Source organism: Dama dama, chromosome 28 (assembly GCF_033118175.1).
Source record: "Dama dama isolate Ldn47 chromosome 28, ASM3311817v1, whole genome shotgun sequence".
NCBI lineage: Eukaryota > Metazoa > Chordata > Mammalia > Artiodactyla > Cervidae > Dama > Dama dama.
This window is the reverse complement of record NC_083708.1, coordinates 53,817,673-53,837,181: the sequence shown is the minus strand read 5'-3', so window position 1 is coordinate 53,837,181 and position 19,509 is coordinate 53,817,673. Positions and strand designations below refer to the sequence as shown.

Below are 19,509 nucleotides of genomic sequence, written 5' to 3'. Positions count from 1 at the left end.
AAGGAGAAAAAATACACTTTCTTTAAGACATATTTCTAAAGTTAGTTTTATCTCTCATCCTCAGTATCCTCAAATGCTGTAGCAGCAAAATATTCTTTATGATTCAGAAAAATTGTCATTCACCTGCCAGACAAGCTGCAGCTTTAATGCATAATGGTTAGGGAAGTAGAGTAAGGAAACCTCCTCACCCAAAGATTCATAGATCCTTATGGTACCTGTTACTCCATCCTTTGCACACAACAACATATTTTTCAAACTTCTTCTGTTTTCCATGAAAGAAAGAGATGCCATATCCTATCAAATAAACTTTAAAACTGAGTGCATACGGTGTGACTGGCTGGGCCAGGAGCACACCACAGATATTTTGCTACTTCCTTTATCTTGGATATCAATCTGAAAAGGACTTAGGCAAGAGCAATAGAAGAAGAAACTGTTTTTACTTGTTCATTTGATAAACTTTATGTTTTCAGAATATCCTCTGTGATTCACATAGTCAAGTTAAAATGTTATGCAGCAACTATTATGTTTGGTAAAATAAAGACCCCTGCAAGGTATACCCAAGGCAAAAGGGGCCTTTGCCCATGTAAGTAATTCAAGGATACTGAAATGGTAATATTATCTTGAATATCCAAAATGGCCTGATGTAGTCAGGAGAGTGCTTATAAGAAGGAGGCATATGTAATGATAAAAGCAGAGGTAGGAATGATGTGAGACTGGAAGCCAAGGAAGAAAGGAAGCCTCTAGAAACTGAAAAAACCAGGAAATAAGCACTTCCCTCCAGCCTACAGAAGGAATACAGTCTTGACAACACCTTGATTTTAGCCAAGTAAACTGATTCCATGAAAACCCCTGTATTCTGTTGGTGCAAATATAAACTGATGCAGTCACTGTGGAAAACCATGGAGGTTTAACAGAAAACTCAAACACAACTACTGTATGACCGAGCAATTCCACTCCTATTCACATATTAAAACAACAACAACAATAACAGTAATTTGAAAAGATACATGCATCTGAGTGCTCATAGTAACATATTTACAATTGCCAAGATAAGACATGGAAGCAACTTAAGTGTCCTTTAACAGAAGAATGGGATACACACACACACACACACACACACGCACACACACATGCACACACACACACACACATACACACACACGCACATGCACACACACACACACACACACACACACTGGAATAAAGTGCTGTGCAGTGCTTAGTCACTCAATCCTGTCCAACTCTATGTGACCCTATGGGCTGTAGCCTGCCAGGCTCCTCTGTCCATGGGGATTCTCCAGGCAAAAATACCGGTGTGGATGACCACACTCTCCTCCAGGGGACCTCCCCAACCCAGGGATTGAACCCAGGTCTCCCGCATTGCAGGCAGATTCTTTACCATCTGAGCCACCATGGAAGTCCAAGAATATTGGACTGGGCAGCCTATCTCTTCTCTTGGGGAACTTTCCAACCCAGGATTGAACCAAGGCCTCCTGCCTTGCAGGTGGATTCTTTACCAGTCGAGCTACCAGGGAAGTGCAGTGGAATGGTACATAGCCATCGAAAGGATTAACTTTTGTCATTTGAAGCAACATGGATAGATTTGGAGGGGATTATGCTAAGTGATAAGGGACTTACCAGTAAGAACTTCCCTGTAGCTCAAACGGTAAAGAATCTGCCTGCGATGCAGGAGACCAGGGTTCGATCCCTGGGTCTGGAAGATCCTCTGGAAAAGGGAATGGCAATCCACTCCAGTATTATGCCTGGAGAATTCCATGGACAGCGAAGCCTGGTAGGGGTGGGGGCGGTTCACAGAGTTGGACACGACGGAGCAACTAACACATACTACGTGAAATAAGTCAGACAGATAATGACAAACACTGTATGGTATCACTTATCACTTGAGCAAGCTCTGGGAGATATTGAAGGACAGGGAAGCATGGCATGGTGCAGTCATAGCATCACAAAGAGTCATAAATGACTGAACAACAACAATAAATGGAGTATATAAATGGAGTGGATCTAAAAATAGAACAAAATAATGAATATAAAAGCAAAGAAGCAGACATATATAGAGAGAATAAACTAGTAGTTACTAATGGGGTGAGGGAAGGAGCAGGGTCATTAAAAGGGTAAGGGATTAAGAGATACAAATGATTAGGTTTAAAATAAGCTAAAGGAACATATTGTATAACAGAGAATATAACCAATATTTCATAATAACTCATTTCATGTGCTAGCAAGTTCATGTTGAAAATCCTCCAAGATCAGCTTCAACAGTACATGAACCAAGAAATTCCAAATGTACAGGCTTGGATTTAGAAAAAGTAGAGGAACCAAAGATCAAATTGTCAACATCCACTGGATCATAGAAAAAGAAAAAGAATTCCAGAAAAATATCTTCTTCTGCTTTATTAACTATGCTAAAGCCATTGACTATGTGCATCACAACAAACTGTGGAAAATTCTTCAAGAAATGAGAATACCAGACCACCTGACCTGCCTCTTGAGAAACCTGTATGCAGGTCAGGAACCAACAGTTAGAACTGGTCATGGAACAGCAGACTGGTTCCAAATAGGAAAAGGAGTACGTAAAGGCTGTATATTGTCACCCTGCTTATTTAACTTATATGCAGAGTGCATCATGCAAAATGATGAGCTGGAGGAAGCACAAGCTGGAATCAAGATTGCCAGGAGAAATATCAATCACCTCAGATATACAGATGACACCACCCTTATGTCAGAAAGTAAAGAACTAAAGAGCTTCTTGATGAAAGTGAAAGAGGAGCGTGAAAAAATTGGCTTAAAGCTCAACATTCAGAAAACTAAGATCATGGCATCTGGTCCCATCACTTCATGGCAAATAGATGGGGAAACAGTGGAAACAGTGGCAGACTTTATTTTCTTGGGCTCCAGAATCACTGCAGAATAGTGACTGCAGCCAAGAAATTAAAAGATGCTTAATCCTTGGGAGAAAAGTTATGACCAACCTAGACAGCATATTAAAAAGCAGAGACATTACTTTGCCAACAAAGGTCTGTCTAGTCAAGGCTATGGTTTTTCCAGTAGTCATGTATGGATGTGAGAGTTGGACCATAAAGAAAGCTGAGCACAGAAGAATTGATGCTTTTGAACTGTAGTGTTTGAGAAGACTCTTGAGAGTCCCTTGGACTGCAAGGAGACCCAACCAGTCCATCCTAAAGGAGATCACTCCTGAGTTTTCATTGGAAGGACTGATGTTGAAGCTGAAGCACCAATATTTTGGCCACCTGATGTGAAGAGCTGACTCTTTGGAAAAGACCCTGATACTGGGAAAGATTGAGGGCAAGAGGAGAAGGGGATGACAGAGGATGAGATGGTTGGATGGCATCACCAACTCAATGGACATGAGTTTGTGTAAACTCTGGGAGTTGGTGATGGACAGGGAGGCCTGGCGTGCTGCGGTTCATGGGGTCGCAAAGAGTCGGACACGACTGAGTGACTGAACCAAAGTGGACTATACTCAAGGAGATGAAATCAATCCATCCTTAAGGAAATCAACCCTGAATTGGAAGGACTGACACTGAAGCTGAAGCTCTAATACTCTGGCCACTTAATGGGAAGAGCTGACTCATTGGAAAAGACACTGATGCTGGAAAAGATCGAAGATAGGAGTAGAAGGGAATGACAGAGGGCAAGATGGTTGGGTTGCATCACGAACTCAATGGATAGGAGTTTGAGCAAGCTCTGGGAGATATTGAAGGACAGGGAAGCATGGCATGGTGCAGTCATAGCATCACAAAGAGTCATAAATGACTGAACAACAACAATAAATGGAGTATATAACTTTTCAAAATTGTGAATCACTATGTCATTCACCTATAATTTACATAATATTAGAAATAAATTATACTTCAGTTAAAAACAAAGGAAAAAAGAAACTGATTTCTTATTTCTTTAGATTTACAAAATAATACTTTTGTGTTTGAGAGAAGGCCATCAAATTTTTGATATTAATAATTTGTTGCTGAAGCAACAAATCTGTAATATCGCAAGTAGTGCTTTTTCCATCCTATTATAATTGTCATTAAGAGATAATACATCTGGGAGGCTTTACTAATAATTATAGCCCCTCACAGACTATCCCTAAATTGATCTACATATACCTTCCAGGAGAAATAGAGAGAATAATTTAAATGCTCGTACAATTAACTTTTTCTGTGTGATGGTATTTCATTCAAACATAAGCAAAGCACAATGATTTTAGTATGCACTTGGCAATAAAAAATCTATGTAGTTTTCATAGTTTTCTTTTAAAATATAGATCCTCTCTCAACTGACCTTTTTTTTTTCTCATTGTCTCTAAGAAATGACAATGAAGTCTATCAGAAAGTATTTATTAAAAAATCTTTGCAATATTTTATAACTCCAATTTCTAAAAATCATCATTTGTCATGAACCTCAGTTCTGAGAGCAAGAAAATGAACACACAAGAGTTCATGTGCATGTGTGCATACAACCACATACACACACACACACACACACACACATTCACAGTCTTTCTTACCAGCCAGATGTAAATTTGGCATTAGAACGCACCCAAGGAAAAACATATTTTTCTCACAAAATGTGAAAACACATTTTCAAAACACCTCACTTTCCTTTATCTAAACTGGAAAAGACCCCCCCAAAAAAATTCCAAACAAACAATATTTAAGGTAGCAGGGAAGAATATGAGAAAGTCATATGATATATTGCTTTACAAATTGAATGTAATTGAATATACTGCAACAGAATTGACCTATGTTATCTCCATTATTTTTCTTTCAAATAAAACAATTAAGAATGGTTAGTCTACTGAGTAAAACCATTTGAAATTAAAATGTTGAAGTGTGCCAGTGAAGTAGGAGACAAAGAATGTGAGGATACGCTCTTGTTCTACTTTAATGTAACTTAACGTTCTCTAATTACAGAGTTCACCCTATGAGCCTTCTCTGCTTTGCTTACTGTTTTATTCCTAACCTCCTTTCTATATATTTTGTCTCCTTTCTTTTGTAATCTACGCTGGCCCTATTTTTCAAAACCCAAACCCAAATGCAGGTTTGATCAATAAGTACATTTGAAAGGAGGAAATACAATGTTTTTGGTTAAATTGTGTAACATTTGTCTCCTAATTCAAAAGTAGACTGGTGACTACAGGAAAAGAAAATTTTGCCTGTCAAAATTGGACAGACAGTTAAAATATTTACTTGAACATCAATTGATTCATCCACTTAAATCTCTTTCTTTCTTTCTTTGGTTTTTGTGCATTAAATGTATGCCAGACAACAGAGCTGGAGACATAATGGTGATAAAACAGTTTGTCCTCATGAAGCTTAAACACATTTTTCAGAATGTTAAAAGGTTATCCAGCCACCTCATCTGACAGTAATATAGTTTTTGTCTAAATCATTTTTTCCCTTAAAATCTCTATGAAACTATGGACTATGACAGTATCCAAAATCCTTCCATGGCTAATCAATATTAGGTAGGACAACTCTGTTTCCAGAAAGTAACTGACTTGATATACCTTTATCTCTCCCTTTAAATGGGTAAGAAAGGAGCAAAACAACATTTTTTTTTTTCTTTTTCAGCTTAGTCTTCTCCAATTATTATATGAGTACCATGGCTTTTGATAATTTATCCACATAAGGTTATTACTGCCTTCTCTAAACTTTCCTTGAAAGAATGTAGACTGGAATTATTTGGCCAAGCTTTCAAGGTGCCATGCAATTACATAGATTCATCTTCAGTTCACTTGCAAAACATACTAAAGTTTATGTGCAAATAACTTGTTCACATAGAAAACCAAGAACCACCAACACAGTAACTAATCTGTAACTTGTTAACTATCAGCTGCTAATTCTTAATATAATCTTTCAAAATCTGGAAGCACAAGGATGGTCATTCTTCAAACTTTAAGAAAAAACTTTTCAAAATGAAAGTTATACCTCCTTTTGATCAGGTGTTTGTAAGTTATTTTTGTTAATTTCATTTTTTATGTTTCTAGCACACTTTTGCTATCATGTCTTTTCTGTTGAGTGTGTAAGATACCTTCATGATAGGATTTTTAAAAGCGTAGCATTTTCTTGTGTTATATATGCTTTAATAATTGTTGAGCTTCCTTCTTTTTCATTTTAACTCAGTTTGTGTTGTTTTGGCCAATGCAATTTTATTGGCATTGCATTTGAATTCACAGATAAATTTAGGGAGAATTGACAAAATTGTGTGATTGAATGTTCACATGTAGAAATTACTCAAGTAAATTTATGATCCTTAGGAGATGTTTAAAATATTATTGATAAAAATTCTGATCTTTTCTCATTCACTTCATTCCTTACTATTTAATACTGTGGCTTGCAACTATAGATGGGATTATTCAAATCAACTCATCTTCTAAATGAAATGTATAAATATATATTGTCTTTTGAATTTGAGTATATACTTTGTAGCTTATGACTTTATTCCACAAGTAAGATATTTTGTCATTTAATATTATGATTCTTGTCAGAAAAATTAATTTATGTGTACATGAAAAAAAGGTACAGAAATTAATACATAGTAGATTCTATGCTTCATCTTGAGAGTCAACATTTTAGAATATATCTGGGTATTGGCATATCTTCATAAGTTTTGTCTGTAAAATAGTAAGCACTTTTGCTTTACATGTCTGTAGAAGGTGGCTCTCCACAATATAGTTGTCACAAACCATATGTTTTTGATTCAACTTTAAATAATTGAATTAAATTTAATTAAACTAAAAATTCAGTGTTCCAGTCACATCACATTTGACACATTTAGATTGGACAGAGTAGAATAATATTCTTATTATTGAGAAAATTCCTTCTTGCCTGTGTTGGCACAGAAGGTAGAGGCTATGGAGTCAATCTGACTGTCTTTAGATTAGAGCTCCATCACTTCATAGCTATGAAATACTATTTTAGTTGTATAAAATCTTTTGGCTTTAATTTACTTATCTGTTAATAATGCTACAAAGATTTTTTAATGGGATAATTTGAAGGTTAGAATAAAATAATATTTGCAAAGAAACTAACATAAAACCTTGCACATAATGATTCCTTGGTATATGTAAGTGAATATATTACTATCTGCTATAATAGTGAATATAATACTATTTATTTACTTTCATTTGTTTTTATTCTTTAGAATAATCACTTTACCATATATGTCCCTCCATTGCCAATCTCTTATCCACCCTCCAACATAGTTTAATTTTCCCCTTGCTTTCTCAATTGTATTTTTTAGCAGCAATAATTTTATTAATAAAAACAGAGCAATCACTTACAGTATTTGCTCCATCTGATAAATATCAACTCATTTAAGTACTTAATGCAAATTGCACTAAGTACTTAATGCAAATGAAATGCAATTTCATCTCCACTTTAACAGATAACTGAGACACAGAGAGGTTATTTAAAACTTAAATGGCAAAACTATCAAAAAGTTTACAAACAATAAATCTGGAGAAGGCGTGGAGAAAAGGGAACCCTCCTACACTGTTGGTGGGAATGCAAACTAGTACAGCCACCAAGGAGAGAACAGTGTAGAGATTTCTTTAAAAATCTGGAAATAGAAGTGCGATATGACCCAGCAATCACACTGCCGGGCATACACACCGAGGAAACCAAAACTGAGAGACACATGTACCCCAACGTTCACTGCAGAACTGCTCACAATGGATAGGACATGGAAGCAGCCTAGATGGCCACCAGCAGACGAATGGATAGGGAAGCTGTGGTACACATACACCATGGAATATTCTCAGCGATAAGAAGAATGCATCTGAGTCAGTTCTAATGAGCTGGATGAAACTGGAACCTATTACACAGAGTGAAGTAAGCCAGAAAGAAAAACACCAATACAGTATATCAACGCATATATATGGGATTTAGAAAGATGGTAATGACGACCCTATGTGCAAGACAGCAAAAGAGACACAGATGTAAAGAACAGACTTTTGGACTCTGTGGGAGAAGGCGAGGGTGGGACGATTTGAGAGAATAGCATTGCAACATGTATATCACCATATGTAAAATAGATGACCAAAGCAAGTTCCATGCATGAAGCAGGGCACTCAAAGCCAGTGCTCTGGGACATCCCAGAGGGATGGGGTGGGGAGGAAGGTGTGAGGGGGATTCGGAGGGGGGGTACACATGTACACCCATGGCTGATTCGTGTCCATGTATGGCAAAAAGCACCACAATATTGTAAAGTAATTGGCCTCCAATTAAATAAATTAATTAATTTTAAAAATGTACACTAGAAAAACAAACCAACAAAAAACTTAAATGGCAAAGCTAAGATTCAAACTTAGTCTGGCCCTTGGCCAGTCTGAAACATTGGCCATGTGACACATGTATTTGTTTTTTTTTCTCCTTTGTCTTTTGGAATTGTTTCTCAATATTGTACTTAATACATTTTGATTTACTATTTTCTACTTACTATTTACAATTTTTTTCTTTAAAATAAATGCTTTATTAATAGATTCTACTATATACTTTTATTTCTCTAAATATCTTTTTAACAAACTTTTCCTATACCAATTAAATCTGTCTGTTTTGTGGTAATTTGTTTCTGCTTTTGTTTTTCTTTTTGCCACATAAGCTTCCCACAGCTTTTAGTGGGGAAAACTGGTGTGTTGATTAAAATCATGGGCTGTAGAGTCAGATTACCTAGGCTCAACTACTGAAATGATGAGGAGATACTCACTTTGAGCCTCAGCCTCTTCATCTATAAAGTAAAAATATCTATAGCAGGGTAGTTCAGACAATGAGATGTGATAATATATGTAAATACATTTAGTACATTATAGAAAATATAGTAATTTTCATATTATTATTATTATTGTTTTTTTTTGTCGAGATCTCTAGTCTTTCCCATTCTATTGTTTTCCTCTATTTCTTTGCAAAGATTGCTGAGGATGGCTTTGTTATATCTCCTTGCTACTCTTTGGAACTCTGCATTCAGATGGGCATATCTTTCCTTTTCTCCTTTGCTTTTCACTTTCCTTCTTTTCAGACCTATTTGTAAGGCCTCCTCAGACAGGCATTTTGCTTTTTTGCATTTCTTTTTCTTGGGGATGGTCTTGATTACTGTCTTCTATACAACGTACAATGTACAATTATGAACCTCCATCCATAATTCATCAGGCACTCTATCAGATCTAGTCCCTTAAATCTATTTCTCACTTCCGCTGTATAGTCATAAAGATTTGATTTAGGTCATACCTGAATGGTCTAGTGGTTTTCTCCACTTTCTTCAATTTCAGTCTGAATTTGGCAATAAGGAGTTCATGATCTGAGCCACAGTCAGCTCCCAGGTCTTGCTTTTGTGACTGTATAGAGCTTCTCCATCTTTGGCTGCAAAGAATATAATCAATCTGATTTTGGTGTTGACCATCTGGTGATGTCCATGTGTAGACTCTTCTCTTGTGTTGTTGGAAAGGGTGTTTGCTATGACCAGTGTGTTCTCTTGGCAGAACTCTATTAGCCTTTGCCCTGCTTCATTCTGTGCTCCAAGGCCAAATGTGCCTGTTACTCCAGGTGTTTCTTGACTCCTACTTTTGCATTCCAGTCCCCTATAATGAAAAGGACATCTTTTTTGGGTGTTAGTTCTAGAAGGTCTTTATAGAACTGTTCAATTTCAGCTTCTTCAGTGTTACTGGTCAGGGCATAGGCTTGGATTACTGTGATATTGAATGGTTTGCCTTGGAAAAGAACAGAGATCATTCTGTCATTTTTGAGATTGCATCCAAGTACTGCATTTTGGACTCTCTTGTTGACTATGATGGCTACTCCATTTCTTCTAAGGGATTCCTGCCCACAGTAGTAGATATAATGGTCATCTGAGTTAAATTCACCCATTCCAGTCCATTTTAGTTCGCTGATTCCTAGAATGTCGATGTTCACTCTTGTCATCTCCTGTTTGACCACTTCCAATTTGCCTTGATTCATGGACCTAGCATTCCAGGTTCCTATGCAATATTACTCTTTACAGCATCGAACCTTGTTTTTATCTCCAGTCCCATCCATAACTGGGTGTTGTTTTTGCTTTTGCTCCCTCTCTTTGTTCTTTCTGGAGTTATTTCTCCACTGATCTCCAGTAGCATATTGGGCATCTACCGACCTGGGGAGTTCACCTTTCAGTGTCCTATCTTTTTGCCTTTTCATACTGTTCATGGGGTTCTCCAGGCAAGAATACTGAAGTGGTTTGCCACTCCCTTCTCCAGTGGACCACATTCTGTCAGACCTCTCCACCATGACCCATCCATCTTGGGTGGCCCCACACGGCCTGGCTTAGTTTCACTGAGTTAGACAAGCTGTGTGTCCATGTGATCAGATTGACTAGTTGTCTATGACTGTGGTTTCAGTCTGTCTGCCCTCTGATGCCCTCACTCAGTGCCTACCGTCTTACTTGGGTTTCCCTTACCTTGGACGTGGGGTATCTCTTCACGGATGCTCCTTACCTTGTATGTGGGGTAGGTCCTCTCGGCCGCTGCCCCTGACCTCTGGCGTGGGGTGGCTCCTCTCAGCTGCTGCCCCTGGTTTTAGAAAAGGCACTTAGTAAAGTAACTAGAAATTCTCCAAGCCAGGCTGCAGCAATACGTGAACCGAGAACTTCCAGATGTGCAAGTTGGATTTAGAAAAGTCAGAGGAACCAGAGATCAAATTGTCAACATCTGCTGGATCATGGAAAAAGCAAGAGAGCTACAGAAAAACATCTATTTCTGCTTTACTGACTATGCCAAAGCCTTTGACTGTGTGGATCACAAGAAACTGTGGAAAATTCTGAAAGAGATGGGAATACCAGACCACCTGACCTGCCTCTTGAGAAAGCTGTATGCATGTTAGGAAGCAACAGTTACACCTGGACATGGAACAACAGACTGGTTCCAAATAGGAAAAGGAGTATGTCAAGGCTGTATACTGTCACCCTGCTTATTTAACTTATATGCAGAGTACGTCATGAGAAACACTGGGCTGGAGGAAGCACAAGCCTGAATCAAGATTGCTGGGAGAAATATCAATAACCTCAGATATGCAGATGACACCACCCTTATGGAAGAAAGTGTAGAAGAACTAAACAGCCTCTTGATGAAAGTGAAAGAGGAGAGTTAAAAAGTTGGCTTAAAGCCCAACATTCAGAAAACTAAGATTATGGCATCCGGTCCCATCACGTCATGGCAAATGGAGAAACAGTGGAAACAGTGCCTGACTTTATTTTTCTGGGCTCCAAAATCACTGCAGTTGGTGACTGCAGCCATGAAATTAAAAGACGCTTACTCCTTGGAAGGAAAGTTATGATCAACCTTGATAGCATATTAAAAAGCAGAGACATTACTTTGTCAACAAAGGTCCATCTAGTCAAGACTATGGTTTTTCCAGTAGTCATGTATGGATGTGAAAGTTGGACTATAAAGAAAGCTGAGCACCACAGAATTGATGCTTTTGAACTGTGGTGTTGGAGAAGACTCTTGAGAGTCCCTTGGACTGCTTTCTTCTTTCTCTCTTGATTGTTATGTTTTTCTTCTTTTAATTCCTAGGATGTTTAGAGAGGTGCCATCCTCATGTAAGGAGGGTAGAGACTGTACTGTCCTGAGAGTTGTAAAGACTATGATTAACACTAGTTAGCCAAAGAGCAGTACCTTCTTCACATCATGCTTCCAAGACTCTGGACTCTGTGTTTGGTTCACCCATACCCAAACGGGTACTCTCCAGGTACAAATAGATTTTCTGTGAATTCTTCTCTGGTCATGGCCTTACTGACTCAGTGCTATTAAAAAAATAAAACCTTCTTAATGAATTTACATATAAGGGATGGAGGAATACATTTGTGTTTCTGACCCAAAACTTCAATATTTGAGGGAGACTATGGAAAATGGGCATGAGTTTGAGCAACAGACATGAGTTTGAGCAAGCTCTGGGAGGTGGTGAACAACACAAATGGAAAACCTTGGAAGGTAACATTATCTCGGGTTAGAATTTTTATTGAAATTTTGAAACTACTGCACAAACAGGTCAACCTTTTCTATCTTTCTTTTTAATTGGCCTTGTTCAGGCTCTAGTTACACATTGCACAGCATCTTTCCAAAAGATTCCATCTTCTGAGTTGGGGCAGTGGTACCTGTAGTACTTTCCTGAAACAACTGTAACAAACTGCCATGACCTGAGTGATTTAAAGTAAAAGAAATTTGTTTTCTAGAGGCTAGAAGTCCAAAATTAAGGCATTAAGGAGACACACTCTCTTTGATAGCCATTGGGGAGAATCTGTTCCATGACCTTCTCCAAGTCTCCAGTGTTGCTGCAATCCTTGGCATTCCTTGGTTAATATATGCATCAGTCCCATCTCTGCCTCTGTCATCACATGACATTTCTTTCTGTGTCTCTGTCTCTATAGATCTTTTCTTATTAGGAGATATGTCATATTGGATTAAGGGCCCACCCTACTCCTTTATGACCTCATCTTAACTACAACAACCTTATTTCCAAATAAGGTTACATTCTAGGGTTTGAGAAGGATACAGGCTTTGAGGAGAGATTCTATACAACTCAGTAAATTTGCCAACTCTTCCTGTCTGGGTGTGCTCTTCCAGGACAGCAAGTCATTTTTCCAGTTATAAGTAAGCTGACTATACTAATCCACAGACTGATCAACTTGCTTATGATAATTGTTCATCTTACATGGCAATATGGTTCCAATTAGAGAGTCCCTTGCCTTTACCCTGGACCACTGTTACCTCAAATCCTAGTCCCTCAAGTTTTCATTGAATTCCTTTGGTTTCATGAAATCCTTTCACTGTGCTAACATTAAGACCATAATTCAGAAAGGTCTTCTTTTGATGTATAGTATATTAGGTTAGTGTGAAAGTAATCACGGTTTTGGACTGTGAATTTTTAATCATTATAACTAGGCTCAAACATTTTCATTAATTAAAATAGGAACCATTACAATCAACACATTTTTGCAAACAAGAAATAAACTTTTTCCTGTAGCATAAAAATCTGTGCTTTGGGATTCGATGAACACTTGGAAAGCATTTTCTGTGTCCTGCTGGCTATTGAAGAATTTTCCCTGCAAAAGTTGTTGAGCTCCTTGAGGAAGTGGTAGTCAGTTGGTCAAAGGTCAGGTGAAAATGGCAGATGAGGCAAAACTTTGCAGCCCAATTCGTTCAACTTTTGAAGCATTGGTTGTACGATGTGTGATCAGGTGTTGTCGCGGAAAGAATTAGACCCTTTCTATGGACCAGTACCAGCTGCAGGCATTGTGGGTTTTGGTGCATTTCATTGATTTGCTGAGCATAGCTTTCAGATGTAATGGATTTGGCAGGATTCAGAAAGCTGTAGCGAATGAGACCGGTATCAGATGACACAACAGTGACCATGATCTTTGTGTGTGTGAGAGAGTTTGGCTTTGGAAAGTGCTTTGCAGCTTCTTCTTAATCCAACCACTGAGATGGTAGCCACTGGTTGTTGTATAAAATAGACTTTTTATTGTATGTCACAATCTGATCGAGAAATGATTCATTGTCATTGCATGGAATAAGAGAAGATAACACTTGAAAACAGCAATGTTTTTGACTGGTGGTCAGTTCATGAGGCACCCACTTATTGAACTTTTTCACCTTTTCAATTTGCTTCAAATGCCAAACAACCATAGAATGGTTGATGTTGAAATCTTGGGCAATTTCTTGTGTAGTTGTAAGAGGATCACCTTCAGTGATCCTCTTAGTTGGTGGTTGTCAACTTCCAATGTCCAGTCACTGAGCTCATCATCTTCAAGGCTCTAGTATCCTTTGAAAACCTTCTTCAATCACCACATTCCGTTAGCAGTTCCTGGGCCAAATATATTGTTGATGTTGCGAGTAGTCTCCACTGCTGGATGACCCACTTTGAACTCAAATAGGAAAATCACTCAAATTTGCATTTTGCCTAATATCATTTCCATAGTCTAAAATATATATAAATTAAACAGCAAGCAATGATTCATTAGCAAAAACATAAAGGAAGAAATGTGCATTAAAATGATGTAAAACAAACCATGTTTGTTTAAGAGTGTATTCCAATATCTAATGAAATATTTCAACAATGTAAAACCAAAATTACTTTTGCACCAACCTAATAACATACGTTTCCTCTTCTATTTTTATTTTGGTGACTTTGAAATGCTACTAACTCATAAGAATGAAAAGGGTAATTGATTTTGAAGTTGCTTGTCTAACTAACATCTTCTAACATGGAAGGGCATTTGCTAACTTATCCTTAACTAAATAAAGTTAGGTCCTTCTATTGGGAAAGTCATCCTACTTTTCTTAAATGAGGGATGGGTAAACATGATAAAGAAGTCACTTGTCTAACCACCTAGATAAAGAAATTAAAACTTGGGGATTGTTTGGCTTGATTTTATCAGAGTTGGATTACTCTCATATATTTGTTCCACCAAGCACTTATTTTAAGTGACAGAAAAGGCAAAAATCAAGCTCTTCCCCATTGACTTTACAAACACTAATAACAATACAAAAGTATCTAAAGAGCTTACCAGTGCACCAGGCCCGAGCACTTGTCTCATGCATCCCACCTGGGCTGGTGATCTGTTTCACCATAGATAGTATACATGCTGTTCTTTTGAAATATCCCACCCTCACATTCTCCCACAGAGTTCAAAAGTCTGTTCTGTATTTCTGTGTCTCTTTTTCTGTTTTGCATATAGGGTTATCGTTACCATCTTTCTAAATTCCATATATATGTGTTAGTATGCTGTAATGTTCTTTATCTTTCTGGCTTACTTCACTCTGTATAAGGGGCTAGAGGAACCGGGTGGACAGGGAGGTGGGAGGGGGGATCGGGATGGGGAATACGTGTAAATCTATGGCTGATTCATATCAATGTATGACAAAACCCACTGAAATGTTGTGAAGTAATTAGCCTCCAACTAATAAAAAAAAATAAATAAATAAAGAAGAGCTTAGTTGTTAACTTAAAGATAGAAGATTGGATACATGAAAGGCTCACTCAGAGCATCCCAGAAAATGGGAAATAAGTCAAGAAAAATTTACACATATGGAGAATGTAAAACATTAAAATAAAATTTTTGTAAGTAAAAACAGATGAGCAAAGAATACGTGACTTATCAGAAGTGAGAAAGTATCAGAAAGGAAAGCAATATGTTTGCACAGCCACCGAAATGGATATAGACTGGTTGCAAAAGGAATCACTGAAAAAGGACTGAGTTTGGTGCTTAAGGACAGAGAGTTAATTACAAGTGTGTTTTCAGACTACCAAGGCTCCTCCACAGTGATGGTAGATTGGAGCAGTTAACAGAGGGAATATGGATTGAAAGACACTAGGCCCAGTGTAGGGCTGACATATCATGCTCAAAAGAGGGTAATAAAAAGAACATTTCCATGCTGAGTTTTGTGATTCCTAACCACTATGCTTTCATCCATGTCTAGAATGTTAACAGACAAGTTTATTATACAAGGTATGGTATTAGGAATTTTGCTTCTCAAAATCTAACCATTGCAAGAAGAGATATTTGAAATGGTCCAAAGGAGCCAAAACTGCAGTTCACATTTCATGTGCTGTGCCTACACTCAGGATTTCCAAATAGCTTTTCAGTACTTCATTCTTAACTAAGGGAACAATTAACGATTTTCCTTTACCTGAGAAATAAATCTAAGCTGAAAGACCAGAAGGAAAAAAATAAACAAATAAATAACAACAAAATTTAGAGGAAATATGTTTTGTAGGAGAGAGAGAATTTGAAAAAGAGAGAAAGGAAAACCTTATTTTACAGAGGATTTGGAGACTGAATTTCAATTCAGGTTTTATTGGGATAGAAATACGTTGGAAGAACATCCAGTTGAAAATGTATAGAGCTTTTATGTTGTGTGTATCTACCACAATTTTAAAATAAAATAAATTTTCTTTTTTTCCTTAAAAAAAAAAAAAAAGAAAGTGTATAGATCTTAACAGCAAAAAAGCTTTTGATATCAAACATTAGGAATATAGTAAATAAAAAGAAAAAAAATGACAATTTAACAACAGGTGATTTTTTAAAACTTTATAGCCATTACTAAAAATCATACATGCACATTGTCATTATCCTACTAAATGGAATAGGGACTTACCTGAAACTGAGTGAAACAAAACCATGTCCATCATTGTCCCTAATCCGATGAGCAGCATTGGATGGACTACTTCCCTCTCTGTCATTCAATTTCCACATAGTGTATTGTTGATCTCTGATTTGTTTCCATGTTCAAACATCCTATGGTTTAATACTAAATGCCCCCTTAAGCTGTTGGATATGTGTACAGTGCATAAATATATACATATGTAAAATATTTCTGCTTTTCCTAGGGGTAATGGAACATGCACACAATAGTGCCGTCATTACAGTGCTTCTGAGCTGTTCACACTGGACACTATTCTCCACTTTATTCACTCCTGATCATGCCAGTTTTGTCTTGTTTTAGGCCTGCTGCGCTGTGGCCAGCTGCTCAGTAAGACTTCAAAGTGACACTGAATTGGTAAGAAGAGTTGATAAATGATACAGAATGAGGGCCGCTTTGAAGTCCTGCCGTGTCACCAGAAATACCACAGTGAAACCAAAACAATGGGAAGTAGGGGGCCGGGCAGGGACCACCCCAAGAAATGGTCCTCAGGGGATAGAAAAACAGTTCCCAGGAAAAGTATTAACAGGGGAAGGAGGTGGTAGCATAAGAGAAAAGAATAAAAGGAATACAGAACCTATAAATCTTTAGTTTTATTTATGTAATTTTCTAAACGATGAATCAGGCTCAGACACGTTCATTTGGTGCACTGCTGATGCTGCTGTTTCAGCATCTCTCCCTGTAAACCGTGAGATAACAGTGCTGAGAGGCACATTATGTGGACTTTTATTCTGAGCATTGTCTTCTATGTTTCATCATCTGTTTCATTTTTGAAAAGGACACTTGACTGTTGAAGAAAGGGTCAGGAAAAGCGAAGGCATAGTGATGATGTCTATTTAGTGAATTTCCAAAAGCAGAAGTGAACAAACGTGATCTACTCATAGGAAAACACCAAGAGTATCAGCTGCAAGTATATCAAGCAACACACCCGGGCAGAAATAACCCTTATTAGGCCTACGTCTGCTTATTGGGTTTTTCCCACTTTGGGCTCCAGAATCAATGTGAGAGTCAGGTCAAAACCTAAAGTGTAAATTTCAGATACCTTTTACAGGGTCTGGAGAAATGCTTCATAGAAAGGAGTGAAAGGTTGAGAACTTCATTGTCAGGGAGAAGGATTCAAGAAGGGGATGACAGAATGAGATGGTTGGATGGCATCACTGACTCAATGGACATGATTTTGAGCAAGCTCTGGGGGATGGTGAAGGACAGGGAAGCCTAGTGTGAAGTCCATGGGGTGGCAAAGAGTTGGACGCAACTAAACAACTAAACAACAACAATATTTACATGTACACAAATATGTACACAAATATGCATACACATACATATATGGCTTAAGGCAGGTAATATAAGCGAGGAAATAGAATATATCCCTCTTTGCTAAGACATTGCTATCATTTTTGGCCAGTATAGCTAAGGAGGCTGTCTGGGTCTATCTGTTCTCAGTATCACATCTGTCTGTTCTGCGAAAGACTACTGCTCTGGATATTCAATTATTATTTTCTCTTACGGATTTTCTTGAAGCACTGCCTTTAATACTATGATATATCATTTATTTATTGAATACACAAATTTGGTGTGTCAATTGAGTGTGTAAATTCTCCAAGAGTCCCTTTAAAACCAAGGAATTCCTGGAGATGAGGTGGGTATAGAATTCTAGGTGGCTAGAATCTGGTCTTCCACATGATTGATTCCCACAATCATCCACTGGCATAACTCTCATTCCTCTTGGCAAGACACCTTCATGTACAGCATCCTTCACAGTTAATTCTGTGCCATGCACCGGCACACAGAAAACATTCTGCTTCTTCCAGGTCATGCTGGGTTAGAGGAATTTCTATGAAACTACTGAAGTCAACATATGCCCAAGCACATCACAGAGCTATTTCCACTCAGATGTTGCCACCTCTCTGTGGCAGAAATCCCCTCAGTTCTGAGAACCAGATGTCTAGTTGGGTTTTTTTTTTTTTTTTCTGTCTCCCTGTTCTCTGCTATGAAGGTACTGCTTGTAGGATCCCTTTAAATTAACCACTAATTTCACTCTCATCACTTCTCTTCCCATCCCTGGAATTTACTGTCATCTTCTGTCAAAGTTATAGCATACTTAAATACTCTGCTCTTGTGGCATGTCATTCTACCCCAAATTCTATCTATAACCAGAATATTATCATTTTTATGAAGACACTGTTCTCTTAGTAAGTCCAAGGCAGGTAATATGAGTCTGGTAGATACAAGATGCTAATGGTAACTGACATTGTGTTTCAGTGGAGGGGAGATGAAGACATGGGCAAAGACTGACAGGAGTGTGTATCGCAGCAAAGCAGAGAGTTGATAATCATCTCCTTCCACTGTTGCCACGTGAGGATATCACCCCAGTTGCAAGATTATTTGAATCTTCTAAAGAAGTCAGGGAACTATATATATATATATAAAACATTAAATCTTCCAATTTCAAATTGTGGCCCTATTTTTATTTTAAAACAATGTGTGGGCCAACATAATATAACATAACCAATAAAACATTTCTCTGGGACGGATCGGGCCTGAAGGCTATGAATTTGAGACCTTTACATACTTTGCACTTCTAGGAACTGAAACCAGGAATATTTCTTAGCTTCTACTTTCCACAATGACATGCCCCTCCCTTGTGGTAATGAGTTGAGAATGATTTAGTTGTTTAAATATGGAGAGAAAAAGGAGGGAAAAGCTGGGTAAAAACATAAAAAATCAAGTTAGCAATTCATAAAAATCAGCCTGTTGTAGATGTTTTGCTTCTTTCTGGAAGGCTCTGAAGGCACAGTGGACCATCCCTCTAGTCTGAACTGAGTATGCTAATGGCCTCTGTCCCTTGCTCCGTGCTGTCTCTATGCTATTTCCGGTGGACCACTGAAGTCTTGCAAGGAAGAGCAATCCTTTCTTTATGGAAATAAAACTGCAAATGAATCTATCTCATTAGATGTCTAGACGTGAATATTTCTGTAGGCAATGGAGAGCCAGGTTCAGAGACAGTTTTATCCAATTCAGGGCTAGGTTAAAAGGGAAAATCCTCTGTATCATCCTGTCTCAATTTTTGCCTTCCCCTAACTCCCATTTCCTCATGCAGTCAAAATTTTCTATTTCGAAGGAATTTTTTTTTTCTTTCCAAGAATAGAAAGGATATTCCTTCCTGTCTCCCACCAGAATACCAGAATATAAACTTCATGTAGTCAGGGGCCATATTTATCTTGTCCATAGTCACCCGGGAAGATGCCTGAACTAGAGCAGGTATTTTTCAATGAGTATTTTTTGAACCAGTGAATGAA

The 19,509-nt window shown here is 37.8% G+C and overlaps 1 long non-coding RNA gene across 1 annotated transcript in view; it reads right to left on the bottom strand.

The window, feature by feature from the left end:
* Nucleotides 1-10,504: 10,504 nt before the first annotated feature.
* Nucleotides 10,505-19,509, bottom strand: part of LOC133047949 (uncharacterized) — a 315,323-nt gene continuing 306,318 nt past the window's right edge. Inside the window, exon 3 of the long non-coding RNA XR_009690919.1 lies at nt 10,505-10,579. This is a non-coding gene — a long non-coding RNA (uncharacterized LOC133047949). The remainder of the gene's footprint in view (nt 10,580-19,509) is intronic.